The 20,949-nt window shown below is 40.6% G+C and overlaps 1 protein-coding gene across 2 annotated transcripts in view; it reads left to right on the top strand.

Annotated features, from left to right (window-relative positions):
* The first annotated feature begins 240 nt into the window (after positions 1-240).
* The window catches only part of ppp2r3a (protein phosphatase 2, regulatory subunit B'', alpha), a 64,243-nt gene continuing 43,534 nt past the window's right edge, over positions 241-20,949 (top strand). Inside the window, exon 1 of one of the 2 annotated variants that reach the window (XM_007564511.2) lies at positions 241-494. The gene's annotated coding sequence lies outside the window, so the exon portion shown is untranslated. Of the gene's footprint in view, positions 514-20,949 lie in introns of both variants that reach the window. The other variant, XM_007564510.2, reaches the window with a different exon arrangement.

Below are 20,949 nucleotides of genomic sequence, written 5' to 3'. Positions count from 1 at the left end.
ATCTATCTATCTATCTATCTATCTATCTATCTATCTATCTATCTATCTATCTATCTATCTATCTATCTATCTATCTATCTATCGCATGTTTTATTCAGCTACAGTGTGAATGTAGCACTTAGAGCATCAAAAATGATTTGTAAACGTAAAAAAAAATAAAATTAAAAAAAAATAAAAAACCGACCGGGCCGTCAGTCTCTTGGAGCCCCCGCCCCGCCGGTCTGTTGACGGGAACTCCCCCCTAACTTCCCCGGTTCTCCTCTCGCTGCTCATTCTCTCCATAAGCTGTCACACATACACACACACACACACACACGCACAGAGACGCGTACACACACGGAGCTCCTGCGTGTTGGAGCAAACCTCTGCTCCGTCTAGTCTCTCTCGGCTGCCGAGCCGCAGCTGGTTTGATTTTGCGGGCAGCGCGGAGCCTCGTCGTGACAAGAGTTTTTGGGGGAATCGGCTGAAGGAGGAATGAGCCGCGGAGAAGGAAGGTAAGACGATGGTGTCAGAGTGAGTGCTTCCTCTGCTCTCTGTTTAAGGAAACTTGCTTGCTTCCCTCGCTGTGTTGTGCCCTTTAGGAACATCAGTTGGGCTTTATGTGTGAATTATTTATTTTTTTTAAACGTTTGGGTCCTCGCGCGCTGAGCGATATGTGCACATATCGCGGGCGCTCGTGCCCTCTCACATCAGTGGGGAACCTCCAGTTGTGTGAAAGGAAGTTGGGATTTCTTTCGCCAAGACTCCTGTAGTGAGGCACCTGAAGGGCTCTAACAACAAGTGGTGTAGTTCTAGTCAGTGTGCTCAAAGCTTAAGAGGCAAACTAACTTCATTTTGGAAAGACAAATCCGCTTAGATGCAGTTTTTGCATTATTTTTTTCAGTAGATGTCCAGAAAATCGGTTGACAGTGAGCACGAGTCAGTTGCCGGTATTAATCGCTAAGTTAAAAAAAAACAAAAACAAATAAAAAAACAAATTTGTGGTTTTATAACCACAGATATTGTATCATGCTACTTCCTGCAGTTTAAAGTCCTTTTCATGCATTGCCAGAGACAGTGTTGGTGTGAACTGGAGTTTTCTCCATTGAGTAATACAGGGCTAACCCTGCTTCACTTCTCCCTGCACACTGCTGATCAGCTGGCTGACACAAGCCTACTACAGTTATACATGAAAGTAGGCTTGGGCTGGTATGAGATTATCATGGTGGGATAACTGAGGAAAATGATTCACATCTCAGTACAATCTCTTTTTCTCAAAAACGCCCTAAGAAGTTGGAATTTCAATCTGAAAAGTTGACAGTGCGCATACGAAAATGTGGGGAATGTGGCCAATATTAACTATTTGTTTGCACTTCTGATGGTTTATCTCTTTAAACCAGACACGCTTAGCGCAGTAAACATGTTGCCATTGTTTTAAATTAGAGAAATATGCTATTTATCAGCTTGCATTGCTAACAACAGTTAGCCATCACAGCAGTTAGCAAACCGCACTGTTTTCTGACTTGCATTTACAATGCTCCCCTCTCAGGTGTGAAGTCATTCCCAGCTGCAAACTCTAATTTTGGAGAATATTATCCCTTTTTGTTGTTCTTTTCTTTCCACACAGGTGTAACTAGGTGGCTATGTTGTTGGCTAGCTAGCCAGCAGTCGTATGCTTAACAGACAGGCCTCTCAGTGTGAATATCAAAATGTAATATGTTAATTTAGTATTTTGGTTGTTTATTTAGAAATCAGAATAGATTTCAAAAGCTCTGTGGTTGCATTAATAAATAAATTTTTAAGTTTTGCAGCAGTGTTTGAGCTTAACGGATTTGAAAAACAGCTTTACCAGAGACAAATATAAATATTCAGAAACCAAGTAGAAATCAGAAAATGTTCTACTGTTTTGAATAATGCTGTGCTTGCAGTGCTGTAATGCAACTCATTTGGCTCCAATGTGACCTTCAGCCCTCCTATAAGGTGAGCGTTTGTGTATGTGCACACACATGTGTAAGTGCGCCTGCTGTTTGGCGATATCCTGCCAGGTCCTGGAAGGTGGGGGTCAGTCACAGGGTCTCCCCTCTGGAATTCTCCTAGAATAGATGGCACGCACGCACGCACGCACGCACGCACGCACGCACGCACGCACGCACGCACGCACGCACGCACACTGAGAGAGACCTGCAGTCCTTTTTCAAACTTTGATTCCATTCCCTCCACGTCCACCCATCTCAGCAGTCTGGCTCGTTTTTATGGACCAATTTTATCTATTCATCAGCGCTGATTCAAAAACTAAATGGCTTAACCGGGAGAGAATGTTTTTTTTATTATGTGACCAATTGTTAAAAACATTTTTTTCAGCCTTTTTATTGTCAGAAAATTCTGTTATGTTCACAGTCTGCAACGTGCGTCCAACCACCACTCCTGACAAGGCAATTTAGTATTAACAAATATTTGTCGAGTGGACTCTATTCTTGTTGAAGGGAAGTGGGTCAGAAGACAGAGACAATTCACCGGAGCTTTATTGTTACTCCCCGGCAGGTCCAGTGTATTTTTGTCAAGATGATAGATGCTAGAGTAAGTGTGTGTGTATGTGTGTGTGTGTGTGTGTGTGCGTGTGCGTGCGTGTGTGTGTGTGTGTCAGTGACTGAAAGAGAAGGAATTAGAAGAACTCGCCTGCTGAAACTTGAACCTATTTGGACACACTGACGTTTGCAGGGCCACAAAGAGTGTTCTTCATGAACTCTGAGGAATCTGGAAGCCTCTGTGTGTATGTGTGAGGCTGTGTGTCACATTAGACGTCTTCTTTCATCTGACATGGATACTCACAGATATTCTTGTGATTGTTTTTGCCTTATTGTTGACATGATACATAGTTAGGTTAGTGACTGTCTTCCCGAAAGACCCCACAGGTTGTTGGAAATTACAACTTGCACTTTAAAAGAATGTGCAGCTTGCAGTGGTTGTGGAAGAAAGCGTCATGTGAAATATCTATAAAAAAAAAAAGCAGGGATATACAAGGAGTAAATGTGTGGTTTATGTATATAAATAAAAAGTTAGATGTAATGTCTATCTCTGATTTAGTTGTGTTATTCCTGAATAAAAACAGGAAGCAACAGAGTAATTGCAATGACATATCTTTGTCTTAACAGCCGTTTGTTTGGATTTCACGAAGGAAACAAAAAAAAAAATAGCATTTTGTTATTGCAATGGCAAAAAAACAAACAATAAAAAACACGTTTAAGCCCCAACACCTAGCTTTTAAAAAAATCCTTCTTACCCTAGTTTCTAGTGTTTTAAAATTTGATTTACAAATTAGCAAAGTACAAAAACGTAACTTAATTTAATTTTTGTGTGACAACAAATGTTCTCATAAAAAGAACACAACCAATTTCAAGTCTACTCCCAAGACTTGCATCTTAATAAATACCAAATCCTTGAGCCATTTTGTTAGCAAACAGGAAGCAACCTAAAATTACCAACATGGTAATTTAGTTATTGCAGTACCCACTTCTGCCTGTTGAGGCAGTAGTTTACTGGAAATACCAATTATGATTCAGAACGTGAAGTTACATCCTTCTATGTACTACATTGGGATGTAGAGATGAACCGTTTTCCAGCTATGTGGCCATTTTCCGATCTTAGATTTTATTAAGCTTTATTGCCCTTATTGCCCTCTGGACTGTCAACAAGTGCAGAGGCTACTTGTTGCTTCCATTGAGAATTTGCTGGAAGTAACCTTACTGCTATTCATGCCTAAATCCTTGATTCTTTTAGTTGAGTAGATAAGTAAACAAGATGCAAAGCAAATCTGTTAAAAGGCACAAATCCTGATCTGCAAATACATGTGTTACGCTACCGGAGAGCGTTTTTGTTCCGTTTCCTAGGTGATGCATCAGTGTGAGGATTTCAAGTTTTTCAAGCAGGCGCAGCAGGAACCTACTGACCCATTGGTATGGTTTGAATGCAGCATTCAGAACCGCTGAACAAAACAAAACAAATACGGTGCAGAGACAGTAACCCAAATGCAACATAAAAAAAAAACAAACTTTAAGCTGTTTGGTTGTTGATTGTGAAAGGTCTTTGAATGTATAGAGCCTTCTTTTCAACTTGTGTTGACATGGTTTCAAGATTGATGTACTGATTTGTGCTCGTGAAAACGTGTTTTCTTATTAAGTGCCAGTGTGCAAAACATATGCGTTCGATGCATGTACATGCATGTACAGTGTTGTGAAAAAGTGCTGCTTTGTACAGATTTCTTCTGCTTTTTTTTTTCCCGCACTCAATGTTTCAGATCTTCAAACATGTTTAAATTATCAGACAAAAATAATGATTTACGCTGACCTAGTGTAAAAATGTCATTGCTTGTTGGGCGATTCTTAAGTGGCAACAAATGCTGTTAGGTTTCTGTAATAAAAGACAAAGGAAATGTGTTAATTCAGCCACAGTGGAAAGTTTACGAGGATCTCCAACTTGTTTAAGGTCACCCCTAGCATCTTAATTGGATTCAAGAAAGGAGTTTGACTGGGCCACTGTCCTTCAGATTATTGTCCTGCTGTATCATACCTAGGTAATGTAATAAAGTGATGGTTGGACAGAATTCATGGTTTCTATTAATTGCAGGACTTTGTCAAGGTCCTGAAGCAGCAAAATAACCTCCCCAGACCATTATATTATTATTTTTTGGCTTCTTTTTTTAAGTTTATCTCATGTGTTAGTTCATCTGTGTTCACTGTTTGTGCTTCAGATTTATTTATTTTTTTAAGATTAGGGTTTCTTTCTGTTCTGTTTTATATCAGGTCCTAGTTTTTTCCCTCCTTTTCTTTCTCTTTGCTTTGTTGATTCGTCACCTTACCCTTAGCCTGCTATTCTGCTCCCCTTCCCAGCTGTTTCTCATTTACCAATTTTACCTCTGGATGCTCCCTTTCCCGGCAGCATCCACTCACCAGTGATCAGCTCTTCTGGTTGCTTTGTCACTTCCACCACTTCAGCATTAAAGCTCTTCAGATTCCGTTAATCCTCACTTTTTCCTCCATTTATTCCTCCACTCCTCTCTTGGGCTCTCCAGAAGTTTGTTTGCGTGTCCCGTTTCCAGGTTGTGTTGTCAGCTTTGTACTCCCCCCTCCGCCCCCTTCATTAAATATGCGTTCCACCACCATCCCGAGTTGTTGTCTGCACTTTTGTGCAGCTTCATCGTTTGAACCCTGCATTTTCTTTGATGACCTGAAACATTTCAGTGTGACAAGCAGGAAAAGAACAGAAGAATTTCGGAAACAAAATACTTTGGCTTAGCGCTGTTTAGGGTTTATTTATTTTGCCTTCGGAGCCAAACTTTTACATGCTGACCTAAAGGAGGGACATTTAAAAGACAGTGAATATTAGATAACGTCTCTCTGTGGTGCTTTTGGACCATTTCATCAGTTCGAATGCACATGTGTGTATGTGTGTCAACACCATACACACACAGTGGGAATCTGAATGCGCGAGAAAGCGAGAAATCTGCTTTGCTTCCCATCGCGGATTGGCAAATCCATGCTTTGCTGAAGTGAAACATGATGTCAAGCTACCTCAGGGCGTGAAATCTTACACTGTGTGGCAACTTATCCAAGAACCACAACCCACAGGGGAAAAAGTAGCAGATTTACACTTTTAATTTTATGCACTTTGAATGTACTCCTTCTTAATTGATCGGTGGCAGACCTGGCTTTATATTTACTGAGGATTTCTGTTCGTATCTGCTTTGTTTGACTTACAAGAACTGCTCCAGTGAAAAACATTATTTTTATTTTAGTCTTCTTCTTGCTTCTCTGCATGACAAGATTGTCTGTGGGTGGATTGGTGGGTGGCTGGGCATCAGAGTGGGACTCCATTACAGAGCTGTATAAATCTGAGCCACGGTTTCTTTGCATTTTCTCAAGTGTGTGCGTCTTTTCACACGTGCTTGTGACTTCGAGCTCTTAGTTTGTCAGTGCTTGTGTGTTTGTGTGTGAAGCCATCCATTCATAGCCGGTTTTAAGTTGGGTTTCGTCTTTTTCAAGCATAGGTGGAAAGGGGCAGTATGAATGCCTCTGGCAAATATTCGATTGGAAGCTCTGGCAGTAACCACTGTGGCTCTGGTTTTTCAGTGCAGATGGATGGAGAATGGAGGTTGGGTCTGGAGTCACAAATTGCACACTAGATATATATTCTGTGAGGTATATATCAAAATTTGCAACAATTCATGGAAGAAATGGAAAATTCACTACAACGTAGACAGATCAGATTTTAGCAGACTTTTCAGACTTTTCAGTACAACCAAGAATAATTTTGTTGTTGTTTCCACAAGAAGAGAAAATTAATCTCAAAATAGGTTTTGAATAATCTGTAGTTAGTGTAGAATAATTCAGCCCAGGTTTGAGAAGTCTTTGCATTGCAGTGTTGAAGCTTATCTCAAGCTAGGCATGTCCCAGTGGCAAGAAACCCCCCCGAAAGAACTGAAAAGGCCACTTTTCACAAATAGAATAAAGGTTTTATAAATATCAAACTGCGTTTTAAAGACTGTGTTTTGTTCAGTCCAAGTATTTCAGATTTTAATAAAATGGTATGATGCAGACCAGAGTAATTCTAAGCGGTAAAGTAGCACTGACGGAAAGCACTTGCTAACATTAGCATTTTTTGCAGCGAACGAGTCGCATGTCACCATTTACTCACAGGGCTTAGAAACCATTTGAATCTCGTCTGTCACTCCTCTGGTGTTTTTATGCAGCATTTATGTGGCCCCAGCAACTTAAAAGTGGTTCAGGGTACTTGTGTAAAACATCGCTACTCTACAAGAGCTTCATTTCTTACTTCTAATCGAGTCTCAAACATGGATGATCCATCCATCCAGCCATCCATCCATTTTCTTTACACCCTTGTCCCTCAGTGGGGTCGGGAGGGTTGCTGGTGCCTTTCTCCAGCTAACGTTCTGGGCGAGAGGCGGGGTCACCCTGGGCAGGTCGCCAGTCTGTCGCAGAAACATGGATGATATTGATGTTATTAAAAGCACTTTAAATCAACAGAAGAGAATATTTTAGCTGTTTTGAAGTGCAAACTGATCTGAAAAGGTGATCAAGGGGTCGTGAAACTTGACTCTGTTACACCAGTTCTTTTGGGAGGAATGGGATAAATCTCCATCAAACTATTGTTCAAGTTATACTGTAGAAAAGAGACTTATATCGCATAATATTGAAACTATACAGTAAATAAAATCTCAAAACAATACATCTCACTCATTATTCTGCAATTTAGCAAACAGAAATAAATTTTTGCCAGCTCTAAAAGTTGTAAAACAGAAAAACTTTAGTCTGAATTAATGTCAGGCAGTGAGAAAAACCGGGTATGTCTTTTGATGCAATGTGCTAATACCTCAATTCAAGTGTATGTCAGATTTAAATAGGGAAAAAAAAACTCACGGTGAAGTGCAGAAACATGATTTAAAAAAATGAATGAAAATAAAACTTGTTTAAAGGAAAAAAAAGACCCTGAGCGCCTGGAGAAATACTGCAAAGGGCACTTTAGAAGATTAAAGGAGAGTCTGTCCACTTGGAAGTAAATTACAAAGGAATGAGATATTTTTATAGTAATGCTCATTTATTAGTTGCGGTCGTTTAATGAACCTCTAAAAGCTTCTCCTGCACAGACGTGTGACATAATAGGAGAGCGGCCAATAAAAGAGAGTACGTAACAGGAAAGCAACAGAGGTGGAAACTCTTTTTTTTGAACTGACATGGACACACATCATTTTAAAACTGGAAACCCCCTCAAATTTAAACGACCGCCGTCTGTCTAAGAGCTAAAAGAGCGCAAATGCAACATGTTAGGTACATTTCATCTTCCGATTACCTAAAATCTGTATAATCATTCTCAAATTATGTGTTATCACGCTGCTTTATGTTTGAACGTGGGCGTATTTGTTGATGGGTGTGGCGTCTCTGCTTTCCTGCTGGCATGAAAAGTCAGAGCAAATCGTGGGCCGTCGAGGTTTCTCACACGTTTTGCTTTCCAATTGATTTAATGTGTGATTAATGCTCTCTGCACCCACATGTGGTCGCCTATTTTTGTTGGAATAACACTCACACGCACACACCCATGTTCACGCATATGTGCTACATGCACACTAATGGACACACCAAATTGTGTTACTCATCACTGCAACACAAGGCGCTGTTGTATTTAGCACTTTTCTGCCTTTTTAGTCACATAGCCATTCACATTTTCCAGCAGCATTTGCTCGGTGTGTGTGTGTGTGTGTGTGTGTCCGTGGGTGGTCTACTCATATTCCATGTAATGCTGCCCACTGCTAAAAATGAAGACATGACAGGGAAAGTGTGTGTGATATAGAGAAGTTGGTGTGTGTTTATTGGAGGGTTGGGGTACATGGAGCTGCGTCTCAGTAAGCCAAGGCTGCAAACTCTACAGGTTCTGCTTTTGTCGAACATACGTAGAAATCTTTTTACTTACCATCTTTATAAATCTGACAAAAACAAACAAACAAAAAAACAACTCTCCTATCACGAATCCTTGACGGAGTCTGTGATGTTTTTAGGATTTCTTTAGAATTTTGAAAGAGCAATTCAGGGAAAATGAAGGAGGAGAAATTCAGATCAGACAAGGATAAAAGGACTACTTCAAAGCTGGCTGGCATAAACCAGGCTGCAGTCGCTAGGGAATATAATAAAAGATTCCAATAAATATCCTTCCTCCAGAAGAAAAAATCACTTTTTACTTTGTTTTCCACTCACGCCTACAGTAGATGCAGTTATAAATCACTGCTTTGGCAAGGTGGAACATTTTTAATTAATTTTATTTGTTGTTTCAGTTGTATTTTATGCTCTGTTATTGCTAAATGCTTAGCACCTTCTCATTTGTTTCTTTTTTGCCCACTGTTGATATCTGAGTTTGCTACTCATGGATGTACAGATAAGACAAAGGAGCACTTAGTTTATGGAGTTATTGTGGAAAAAGAAGTAGCCGAAATGGCCATCTGGGCCAGGTTTGATATGTATGTATGTTGATATGAATCTGCACCAATGGAAATTCATTGTAACCAGTCATTTTCCGACACTCTATAATGTGACTTAAAACTATAGCCACGAGCAATAAAACCCATAAATTAGCTTGTTTTTCTGTCACATAGATGGTGTTCATGGTAATCCAGGCCAAACCAGCAACAACAGCAGCTGAATGAGATCCAAGTTTTTGTCAAAAAGTCCAAACTAGGTTTTGAAATTGAAAGCAACAGCGTTTGCCGCTGAACCCAACCCACAATAGGGTGATTCATACATGAGTGAGTGGGAGGTGGACTGGGCCCAGTGGCCTCTCCTCTCCACCTTTAACCACTCAGAGATCCACCCTGGGAAAAGACAAAAACGGGACTAGGAGAAAGTAAAAGGAGGAGGAAGATTGTTGAGACAGGAATGAGAATCTTTGATTCACAAAAATCCCAACATCCCCCTCGCTGCTCATTGACTGGTTCCTTTGTGGCTGTGGTGAAACATGCTGATTGGCTGCTTGGGTCTGAATGTCAATGCTTCTCAACTGCGGACTCTGGAATGTGTGTGTGCGAGTGTGTGTGTGTGTGTGCGTGTGTGTGTGTGTGTGTGTGTGTGTGATGAGTTAATGGCTATCCATTGAGTGCTTGATTGTGTCCCCGCTGTCAACACTGACCCTCTTTGTTCAGACTTTCACAAATACCCACATGTACACACGCATCTGAATAAGAACAAGGCATTCCTCCGACGGCAGGGAATTTGCCATGACGGGAAAAAAAAGAGAAAGAAGAGAGAAAAGGGAGAAAGAAACGCCACCACCTTTATGGACTCTGTGGTTCCTCCTGGTCCTGGTTTCAGACATGAATCAGTCTGAGGCTAAAAATGTTATATTGCTACAATTTATGATAATTCTACACCATCTGCTCTTTTCATCATTTCTTTCTTCTGTGGCTGTGGACCCAGATGAACCCGGTCCCGCATAAAAATGAGTTAAATTGAATTTGCAAGAACATAGGAGTTAAGAGTCCGCCTGTGGTTCTGCAGGGAGCCCTCAGTTTCTGCGAGTCAGGACTCGGCTTTGATTAAATGTCTGGAAAGCAGATGCATGGCATCTTGACAACCTAAGTGATGCCACAGCACAGTTGTTGCTACCATCAAAAGTAATGGTACCTTGTAAAAGTCTTTTACATTAAAGCAAAACACCATGTATTTAATTGGAATTGCAGATGGCAGCCCAATGAATTGCTCTATCATTGCTCTATCAGAACCCCTTTGCAATCCAGCTGCGTAATTTAAAACACAGTAGAGAGGTAAGCTATGAAGTTTTGCAAACTTTACTCATGCCTGAGATATCCCAACATCCCAAGCTTCAAACATGGTGGTGGTAGCATCATGCTGTAGAGACGCTTCTCTTCAGCAGGCACACGGTGGAGCTGGTCGAAGCTGATGGATTGAGCTAAATGTTGGCCCATCGTGAAATAAAACATGTTAGAGTCTGCAAAAGACCGAGGCAGGGTTTCACTTCCCATCAGAACAACAACTTCCACCGGAGCTACAGTGGAATGGTATGGAAAAAAGTCCAGACCTTGAAAATTGATTGATTGGTTGATTGATTGTAGACAGAAACCCTCAATCCAATTCGGTTGAGCTTGAGGTAAAAGAAAAAAAGGGTAAAAATCGTATTGTTCAAGCTGACATCCTCCAAGAGACTTGCAACAGTACCTGCATCTTTTTGTTGAGCTTTTTGTTGAAGTAAAAATACAAAGAACATCAAGTGTTTTTTCTTTCTTCACATTTATGTGCTACTTTGTATGTGAAAAATGATCAGCGAGTGTAATAAGTGCTGGGGAAGGCACTTTAAGAGCTTGGAGTAGACCTCAGTAGGCCTGAGTTGTGGAATATAATGGCTGCTCTGTTACAGGATACTTTCAGCACTGTTTTGTTAGGTTAAAGCAGCAGAAACTCTTGATTAGGGGATTGCAGTTGGGGTTGGAAATATCCATTTTTTTCATACATACATGTAAATTCCTGATTGACGAGTTCCTGAATTTCACTTTCACTTTTTTTTTTTTTTTTACAATTATGCTTGGGGTCGCTTAACTTTTGAAATGTAACTAAGCGTGGTTTCCAATATCAGCACAAATCTGTCATGGTGTCAGTTTTATAGGTGAGGCCTTCTTGCTTGGAATTTGGAAAGGTATCCGGCCAAGCGAAGGATACTTTTCATGAGAAGTCATGAGACGAATTCAAAGATGTGACATCATTGGGCTGGCAGTGGGCGCCTTTGACTGCTTTGCGTGCAAGATGTTCGAGCCTGCAACATCCATAACTGCACAACATATCAACTAACAACATGCCTGGGGTAAATGATTCCCTTTTATTTGTCAGTGTGGGCAGACCATGCGTCTCACAGTTGACCACAGACGGAGGAAGACAGACCAATGGATGGAAAATTGTATGACTGAGCTCGATGAAACGTAAAGGAAATGCAGAATCCAGTGTGTTGCACAACGAGAAGAGAGTAAAATGCAAGAGATTTGGATAAATCCACCCATTTGGCAATAGACCTTCAGTCTAAATATTGTCTGTCCTTCTTGGGGAAACAAGCAAAGAGTCTTTGCCTCTGTTTGCCGTGCCAGTCTGTACACCAGGGCAGAGTACAGCTATTGCAGAGCTGTTAGTAAATTAAAATGTGAGTTGGGAGGACAGGAAGAGGTGGAGGAGGGAAGTAGCAATCTCTCTCTAGGGGAGTGAAAATGACCCAGTTGTACTAGTTTGCCCTTCCTTGTTTTTCTCCTCTCACTTTAATCCTAATCCATTTAAGGAGCGTCACCGGCGAGATAAGATTGCTTTGACACTGTCAAGGCTTAAGTGCATCTCTTCCTCGTTCTGGCTGGAGGAAGCCGGAAGTGGGCTGGTGTTGCGGGAGGAACGACAGCCTTTATCTCGGTCACTAAGCACAGGCTGAGGGAGGCCTGTCATTGCTTGCTCTGCTGCTTCCCCCGCTCCGTGCGCATGCACACTCAGAGGACGGCGTAGCGCGCCGATATTCAGGCACAAGAAACAAGGTCACGTTTTGCAGAAGAACACGTAGACAGACACACAAGCGGACGCGCTCCGCTCGGCTGCGGTCGGACGAAGCAGTGGTGTGTGTTTAAATACGTGTGTGCGGTGGACTGTTGGCAGGCAGTGTACGATGAACTGGTCAGAACCAAGCACACTCCAGCTTCCCTCATGCCTTCCAGTCTGACCACTAGTGGCTGTGCGTGTGTGTGAACTCCAGTGCAGTTTAATGCTCCATCCATGCTTTCTTCCTTTCACTCGGAAGGATACAATTTCTTAACTGAACAAATTTTGTGTAGTGAGGCTATCGTGATGCCACACAAGTTGGATTTGCATAAAGGGTCATTTATTCTCCATAAATGTTTCTTCAATTGGGTGTGTCCTTGATGGGCTTTGGAAAGATATTCGTTACCGAGTTTCCCAGGAACGTCGTCTAGCTTCACAAACATATGAAGTCAACTGTCAGAAACCGTCTTCAATGTTGTTTGATTTTGCAACACACTTATACATGCACTGAGTTTGGCCAACAGAATATTCCAGGAATACATTCAGGCATTATTTGCAATGGTTGAAGAAGAATTTGCTCTTGTTTAGGCTTTTAAAAAAATTTTTACATAAAAAAAAAAAAAAGATCAAAACAGCTTAAAAAACCATCAGACAAAATTTCAGCATATTTATTTTACTCCTTAACTTTTTTCCCCAGTCATGGAAACATTAAGGTCTAATTAAGATGCACTCTTGCTCTTGTTTTTGTAACGTATTGCTTTTTTCAATTAAAATAAATAGGATCAGTGGCTACTACATTTGTCACCATCTGTAGTTTGTAAAAAGGCTCATTTGTATCTTTTGATTCTTTGTTGTTGTCTCATTAGGGTTTCTCTGCTCAGCCAAGCTCGTCTAATCCGAATGATCTTTATCCCCACAAAGGCTAATTAGAGCTTGAGTGAACATGTCTTTGTTACCAGCACTTTGTTAACTCTGTGTTTTATTTTATTAATTCTGTTACAATAACAGGAGGATAATTATAATCTGTTATAACAATAGTTATATCTATATTTAGTTTTATGAATATAACTAAATAAAGTAGACTAATTGACAAAGTAGTTCATTTAAAATCCAAAATTGAGCTTCGAGAAAAAATGGGAAAATAACAGAAGACCAGATAAGTTGAGGGTTTTTAATAGAGAGACGTCATCCCAGTCTCTCTATAAACCGTAAGCTACTAGAGTTGCACTGATTTATCGACCAGCCGATTTCCTTCATTTTGGAAGATTGGTGATCGGCCGATACTTGCATGGGGAGCGGATCTTGTCCACCGAGCTTATCTACTTCAGCAAAGGTCTAAAAATCAAACCAATCTCTCACATGACAGAGGTTTGACTGATACACAGGTCCGTGTCTGAAACTTCACAGTTGACAACAGTGACGGTCGTCACCCCAACCAGTTGCTATATTTAGCATGAAAGTTGCTAAATCTAGCAACTTTCATGCTGAATTTGGCGACATTTCCGACGAAAAAATAAAACGTGTCGGCCGAAATCGGAATCAGCAGGTCAGGCTTTTTAAAGATCAATAAAGAAAACTGCAACTTTGATCAACAGTCCAGTTTTTTTTTTTTCTTAACTCTGGTTCATACCTTGTGAGTTTTCTATAAACTCTTTACTGGACTTTGCTTCACAATCCTCTCAAGACTGTAGTTATTCCTTTTGTATCTGCACCTTTTTCCACTACACTTTTACCTTCCACTCGACTTTCCATCAATCTGCTTGGATGTGACGGTGTAAACGACCAGCAGTCACCTTGTCTGGCGACCTCTCCAGGGTGTATCCTGCCTCTTGGTCGAAATGACTTGCTCTCTTTCTACCGGTCTGTGATTGTATATTTGCCAAAAGCATGGTCTTGTAATAACATTTCAGAGTTTTTATTTATGCTGCATCTTATTATAATTGTCAGAGAAACAGAATTTTGTGTTTTCATTAGCTTTGAGCCAAAAAGAACTAAAATAAACACTTTAAAGATATGTGTGTTTTGAATTTAGACTCTGACTTTAATTGTTTAAAACTAAATTCCTGAAATAAATTAACTTTTTGATGACTTATTGAGGTTTTATTTATTTTTTTAATCCCTTTTTCACTTTGTTTTCTTGCTTTTCTTAGTTAGTGGTGGACTTTGTGAATATTTACCCTGAGATTATACGTTCCTGCAAATCAAACAGATGCCAAAAACTATCTTCTCCAGTCCTTAGAGTGCTGTGCCGCTAACTTTAGAGCTGGGGGAAAAGAGTGTAGGCAGACTGTATACACACTTTTAATCATTTTCTCAGAAGTAATTTCTTTTAACCTGGAAGGCTTCCACAAAGACTGTAAGTCCACATCTTGTTAGTTGTGGACTTACAGTCTTGTTTCTGTGGAGGCTATTGATTTTTAGCGATGCGAGAAAAAGACTGTGTACAGAAAGAAACAAACGGATCAATTTCCCCTTCGGTAGTCTCGTATTGCGAGTGAGCTCCTGTCTCCTCCTCAGGTAAATCTGAAAGTTTGAATATTTATTTTTAATAACAATAGAACAAAGAGACAAACCCCCCAGCGGACGCTCGAGGATGTCGAAGGCGAGACTTCTTCCTCGCTTCGATCGTGAGGTTTTCTTCTTATGCGTGTGGAAGCCTTAATGTCTGTGGCATCTGCACAATCTGCCAGCACTTCCTATGATTGTCAACTCTACGTCCTTGAGGTTTCCATGGTTACAGACATTGCTGGATCCCCCAGACATGCACAGACACCAGACAGATAAAGGTAACTCGAGCTGGTAGTTGAAGCAGAGCTGCGCAGCTTGCTGAGAACTGTGAAATCCTCAAACCAGGCTCTTTTTCGCCATCTCTCCTCTCTTCTGGGACACCAGAGACATTGTCTCTGTCTTTGTTCGAGAAAGAGCTCGCTTGGAACAGCCTTGTGGTTACATTGTGTAGCAGTGACCAGATATTTGTTGCCTTTTTTGTTTCCTGCCGTGTGTTTTTTTTTTTTCCCCTGAAATCCAGGAAATGTGGTTATTTTATCAACTCCAGCTGCTTAGATTAATCGTGACAGTTTAGAAATTACAGTTAGAGACTGTATTTTATGTCTTCTCACTGTTGATGTTTTATTTGTTTTAATGTTTTTGATGCAAGCTAAAATGTATAAATAGGAGGTCGGCATGTGTCCTGTTACCAGACTTTTATGTTGTTGTTCTTTCTTCTCTTCAGTCTCACTGTAATTTCTCCCTTTGGCTTTTCGTAAAAGTATTAAAAAAAATGTTTATACTTTGCATGAACTCAAATTTGAAGTGTGCAGTTCCTTTAAAAGTTTTGCCACAGACTCCCAAAATAATGTAGGTCTGGACTTTGACTGGGCCATTTTTATACATCAGAACGCGTTTATCTCTAAATCGTACTTTTGTTGCTCTCTATGTGTGTTTGGTACCGTTTCCGCAACTTTCTGGCTTTTATCTGTAAGGCAAAAGTGAAAATCCTTTCTACAACTATGCAATGCTTTGTGTTGGATCTGCCGTCTCACATCCCAGTACAGCGTGCTGGAGTTTTTGATTGTATCATCACAAAATCTGCAAAATCTCGAGGTGTTTGACTAGTTTTGCAAGGTGCTGCATTTCTTCTTATCCGTCTTGTGATCTGCTCAGAGAATCCTGACAGCAGATTTCGTTTTTCTTTGCCTCCTCATCTGCCCAGGTTGGTCAGGGCTCCTCTAGGGGGCAGAGGCAGAAATTTTGATTCTCTTTCTTCTTAGCTTTGCAGGAGCTGCAAGTACGTGCATTTGTGTGGACTCATGTTTGATGATGTACTGAAAAGAAACCCGGAGCAAACTAAATGATGACCGGACGTTTTCTGGTTTTTGGTCGACACGCTTCGATGTGTGTCCCTTTTTTACATGGAGCTGACGATGTGTGTGTCAGATCCTCCCCACCTGGGGAGATCCAAGATGTTGTAGCTTGATATCACCGACTTTCTTTCATCGGTGAGGTGATTCTCCTGCTATGTGTTTGAACTGAAGAGAATCAAAGGCTGCAGCTGGGGTCATATCACCCGCGAACCAAATCTGCCAGGCTTTTCTTCACAGCCTGTCTTTTCTTTCAGCCTGTAATGTCAGCTTTGTTCTTTCTTTCTTTCTTTCTTTTCTTTTTTTGCCCTTCTTCTTGGATGGACGATGGCAAATTCCCATCGATCATTCTTTCCCCCGTCATCAACCGGCTTCACGCTGTTGGTTTACCATCGCTACGCGCAGTCGGTCCATTAATGAGCGGTAGAAGTTTCAGTAAATTTCCTGCTCGTGCACCAAGCTGTGTTTGCTTGCTGAGTCATGAGGGAAGAATAGAAACACGTAGAGGGACTTTAGTGCTAAAGAAACAGCAACTTGAAAAGATCTCCATTGGGTTAGTCTCAGATTACCGAGTCCCTTTATGAGTTTCCTGCTGAGCTTTTTTGATTGTGTTCTCTGCCCACGCTAATAGCTCTGGATTCCCATCCTGCCTCAGTTACTGTAAGTAACAGTAGTAATGCACGCAGTAAACTCCTGAAATCTGACTCTGTGAAAATAGTGAATAACGCACACCGAGTCACTTTGATTGCACTAAATGATTTTCCTAGACAGTAGTCAAATCCTATGCACCGAGTTCCAGGCACTGCAGTTATTCTTAGAGCTGACAAAAATCTGCAAAATTGTTCTGCAATTACAATGCTAGTATTACAATCCAAATGCCGTGTTTACACAAACCAGCACTTTTTTTTCCCTGCATCCTAATTAAAGACTGAAAACGTCTAAAAAGCAATCATTTAAGAAACGTTGAACTTCATGCTGATGTGGCCTGTAATTACCCTGTAATTTCATCATGGCAGCGATGCGATTCAGCAGCGATTTGCTGGTTTATTCGTAGGGTCATTGTGTGGAGCTTCACAATAGACAGCGACTCTATCCAGTGGCAGACTGTGTGGGTAGAGCGCTCATGGGAACCCATCGGAGTCGCTTTTGTTGTTGTTGATAACTTTCTTGGTTGCATGCCCAAAAAACGCCCACGTCCACGCACCCGCTAAAGGCGGCGCGCGCTGCAGCCGACATGTAGTCCAACATGTCTGCAGATTCCTGAAGACGTCAATAATTGCAACTTAAGTGAAGCTAAAAATAGATGTTTGTTTTTCCTTATCGAAAAGTCACACACTATGGAAGAAGACTGTATGTTTGTGTTCACGGGCCCTGAAGTTCAGTCACTTTACATTTTCACTTTACAAGCATGTGTACATATATAAATGATCCTTTACAACACAACACAACACAGGGTTGGAGCCAAGAAACACTCAAAGCAATTCTAGATAGCTTTTCATCTCCGGCATTTCTCACTTATCAGCTTCTGACGTCATTTCTCTGCTTGCAGAAAGAAATGTTCTGTAAATTATTTATTTCCCAGAGTTCCCTCTATGCCTTCTCAGCCTTTCTTTCCTTTCTTTCTTTTTTTTTTTAACAGAATAAACTTGTGGTATGTGATAAAACTAAGACAGACCTTTTTTTTTTTTATCACTGAGCAACTCGGAAGAACTTTCTTTTTTTAAGGGGTATTTTCAGCCCCTAGGTAGAGAAATATGCAGCTGTGACACCGCTGCATGTCGCATCTGCCTGCAGGCTGCAAACCGCTCAAGCCGGGTCTTATTTATACAGATATACAAAGAGCTTTGAGATACAGTTTTGGATAAAATAAATACTTTAGTCAGTGTGCCTCAGAAACAGGGTAATATTTAGCATTATATACATGTATTTTTAGGCGAATGAGATGTGGTGTCACATGTCTCAAATATGAAGTGCGTTGATAGGTTGGGACAGACTTCGGCTTTAGACAGACCGGACTGTGAACGTGTTGTTTAACCTGTTGGAGACTCTATGTATGATAGTTTCTTTTGTTGCTTTTCTGGAGAATGAGGCTGTCGTATAGTTCACACCGTAATGCAAAATTAACAGTTTTATGAATCAATTTTGATTCTGCAGACTGTCGTGTAGTTAAAGCCTCTATTAAATCTGACTTGGGAAGTTACACAGTACTGCTTGTGTGAAAAGCTTAATGACACAAACGTGCAGCTTTTTACTGCAGCTATCATTAAGTTTTATTTAGAATGCAGCCAAAAATAGGTTTTAGTTCAAAGTTGATGAGAGAAGTCGCACTAACGAGAACTTTATACTTAAAAGTTTGAAGTTCAGAGTTTAAAGCATCAACAGCCTTATTAAACTGTGTCCTTCAACCAATAAAGCAGTGCAAATGGATAAGACAGTTGTGATTTTATGTTTTTCTGATATACGTAAATAAAAAAAAAAGTGCAACAGATAGTTCTGTTGTGACATATTTGAAAATGTCTGTAATACGTCTACTCTAAAGTCCTGCTCTCTCTCCCTCTTTCACAGCCTGGATGATCTGCAGACACGTCTCAATATATGCAAAATATGCAGTTTCCTGTAAATTAACTTATCTGATATCATTTTTGTCACACCAACACTGAAAGTTGTTAGGTTTAAGACTTCTTCCCTCAGGAACAACTTCTAGTCTGAAGAGTGTTGACATCTGCTCCAGAGGACATGGCGTGTTCTCTGGTGGCAAAATGGTCCATTTTTGCTAAATATCCTTAAAAAATAAATGACATTCTTTCTTATATGTCCTGGTAGAAGGAGAGGGGATTGAGATGATGAGAGGATTTTGGTTTTAAGGTTCATCTCCTATGAATGCATAGGTTTTAAAGAACAATTATGACTCCATGGGGAGGTTATCTAAGGCGTCCATCATTTAGGATGAATCAGGGTAATGCAGGCTGCTCTTCCCCCCACCAGCGCCAGCACTTATACATACATTGCACACCTCAGGATGACAGTGTTGCCTTTGGCATGTGATCCATCATCTTATTCTTATTCCTTTGAATCTAACACATATTTATGGCAAGTTATTGAAACACATGGACTTGTCAGACTTCAGACATGTAAAGTGAAATATATTCTATAATGTAAAGTTTCTCTCTAAAAACTCTGTGTCTTAAGGTTCCTCTGCCTTATTCTACAAGGTAGCAGGGCGGAGAGGGATCCGAAACTCTGGGAAGTCTTGGGGGGGGGGGGACTTGGATGGCTTTAGAAGACCAGAAATTTCCCAAAAGCCGATGAAATCACCAGACTTAAGCTGACGTTGAGGCCCAGGACTTTTTGTAGCAATCATTAGAACTAACAACACTCCCCGCTCTGACGTTATAATAAAGCTTTTTGGAAAACTGCTCATTAGTTGCAGGCTGAGGGAAGGAGACGGGGCGAGGACCGAATCCAGAGTCTCCCAGAGGTTTAGTGGCTCTGAGCTTCAAAGACCCAAACAGTCGCACTGTTGCTGCTGCAGGAGGGGCCGCGTCAAACCAAAAACGTGTGTTTGTAGTGGTAAGTAAAGTGTGCACAGTTGTATAGAGTAAGGTTGACCTTTGATCTCACATCTGATTATTTTTTTACTTTAATTCAAGCACATTTATCCACACTTTTTTTTTGTTTTTTTTTGTTTTGGTAAACCTTTTAGGACATACGGGCATTTCCTTACTCAAAATGTTAGTGCCAAAGTGTCTGCATTTACTTCTTCATGCTGTGTGTATGTGTGTGTGTGTGAACAGCAAATAGATGTGTGGCGGGGACTTGGCAGCAGACCGTCAGGATGACTGTGTGTCTGCCTTCCCCCAGGAACTTCCATCTGGAAATTTGGAAACACAGAACTGTCTGTTCATGTTATGTGGAAACATGGCCTCACGGCCACATTTACGCTTATAGCATTTACTGGCATTTAATGGTATTGAGAAAGACAGTCATGCACCTACCAGGAACATAGAGCTCATCAACTTCTGAACTTTTACAGGAACGTGCACACACACCTGCAGCTGTACATAAAATCTGTGAGATTTCAGGCTCTGACTCATCGCAGTAGTGAAAGGTAGGCCGTCAGGCTCATACATATTCATAAGGTTGTAATGACAGAGGAGCCGCTGAACTCAAACGATTGTTATTTTATAGGAATATACTTTAAATACTTTAGTGGAGCAACCTTTCAGAATTTAAGTGGTTGGTTTTTAAAAAGCCGAACGCTGCAAAATAAAACATTTCACCTTTTGAATGAGCGTTGTTCAGATTAGTGAAAGCTATGCTTACTGAATGCTGTGCCGTCTTCTGACCGATAAACCGTAGAAACGCTTATAATCAGATAAGGCAGTACTTATTATCATACTGTTAGAGTACTTTAAGGGGTTGTGGAATAAAGTGATTAAAACTTCAAAGGAGTAACTCATAAAAAAAAACAAATGTTCTCTGGTGCAAAGCATAGCATACAATGCTACCCATCTTATTTTGGGTAAATTTAATGTGTTAGGATATTTTGATTTAGTACATAGTTTATGTATTAAGCTGCATTTTTAATTATTTGGTTCGTGGTTTTAGAAAAATTTCTTTTTTTTCTTTTTTTTTTTTAACTCACAACTTAGCACGTTGTCAGTTTTTAGAAACTTTCTTCAAAACACTGGATACAAGAAATTTTCCTGCTTTTTCCATCATAGCTGCAGCACAACAGGTTACATCAAGATGCAATCATCACTGCAGGATCAGTGGATGCAGTATTTGGTCGGCATTTCTTTTCCAAGAATCATACAACATTTCGCCAATATATTGTCGTCCCAGCGTCGTTGTGTGCAGTACTCGTATCGCAAAGGACCAGAGTGCAATAATTGTTGGTTATGAACTGGCATGTCATGTCCAGCCAGCTGGACACAGAGTCTCCCAGAGTTAATAATCTTTTGTCAAAATCTTTTGTCAAATTATTAACATGCTATTGAACATATTACTCATTTTTCTAAGTGAGAGAT

The sequence above is a fragment of the Poecilia formosa genome, unplaced genomic scaffold, assembly GCF_000485575.1.
Source record: "Poecilia formosa unplaced genomic scaffold, Poecilia_formosa-5.1.2 Scaffold160, whole genome shotgun sequence".
In the NCBI taxonomy this organism is placed as follows: Eukaryota; Metazoa; Chordata; class Actinopteri; order Cyprinodontiformes; family Poeciliidae; genus Poecilia; species Poecilia formosa.
This window is presented reverse-complemented; position numbering and strand designations above follow the sequence as displayed.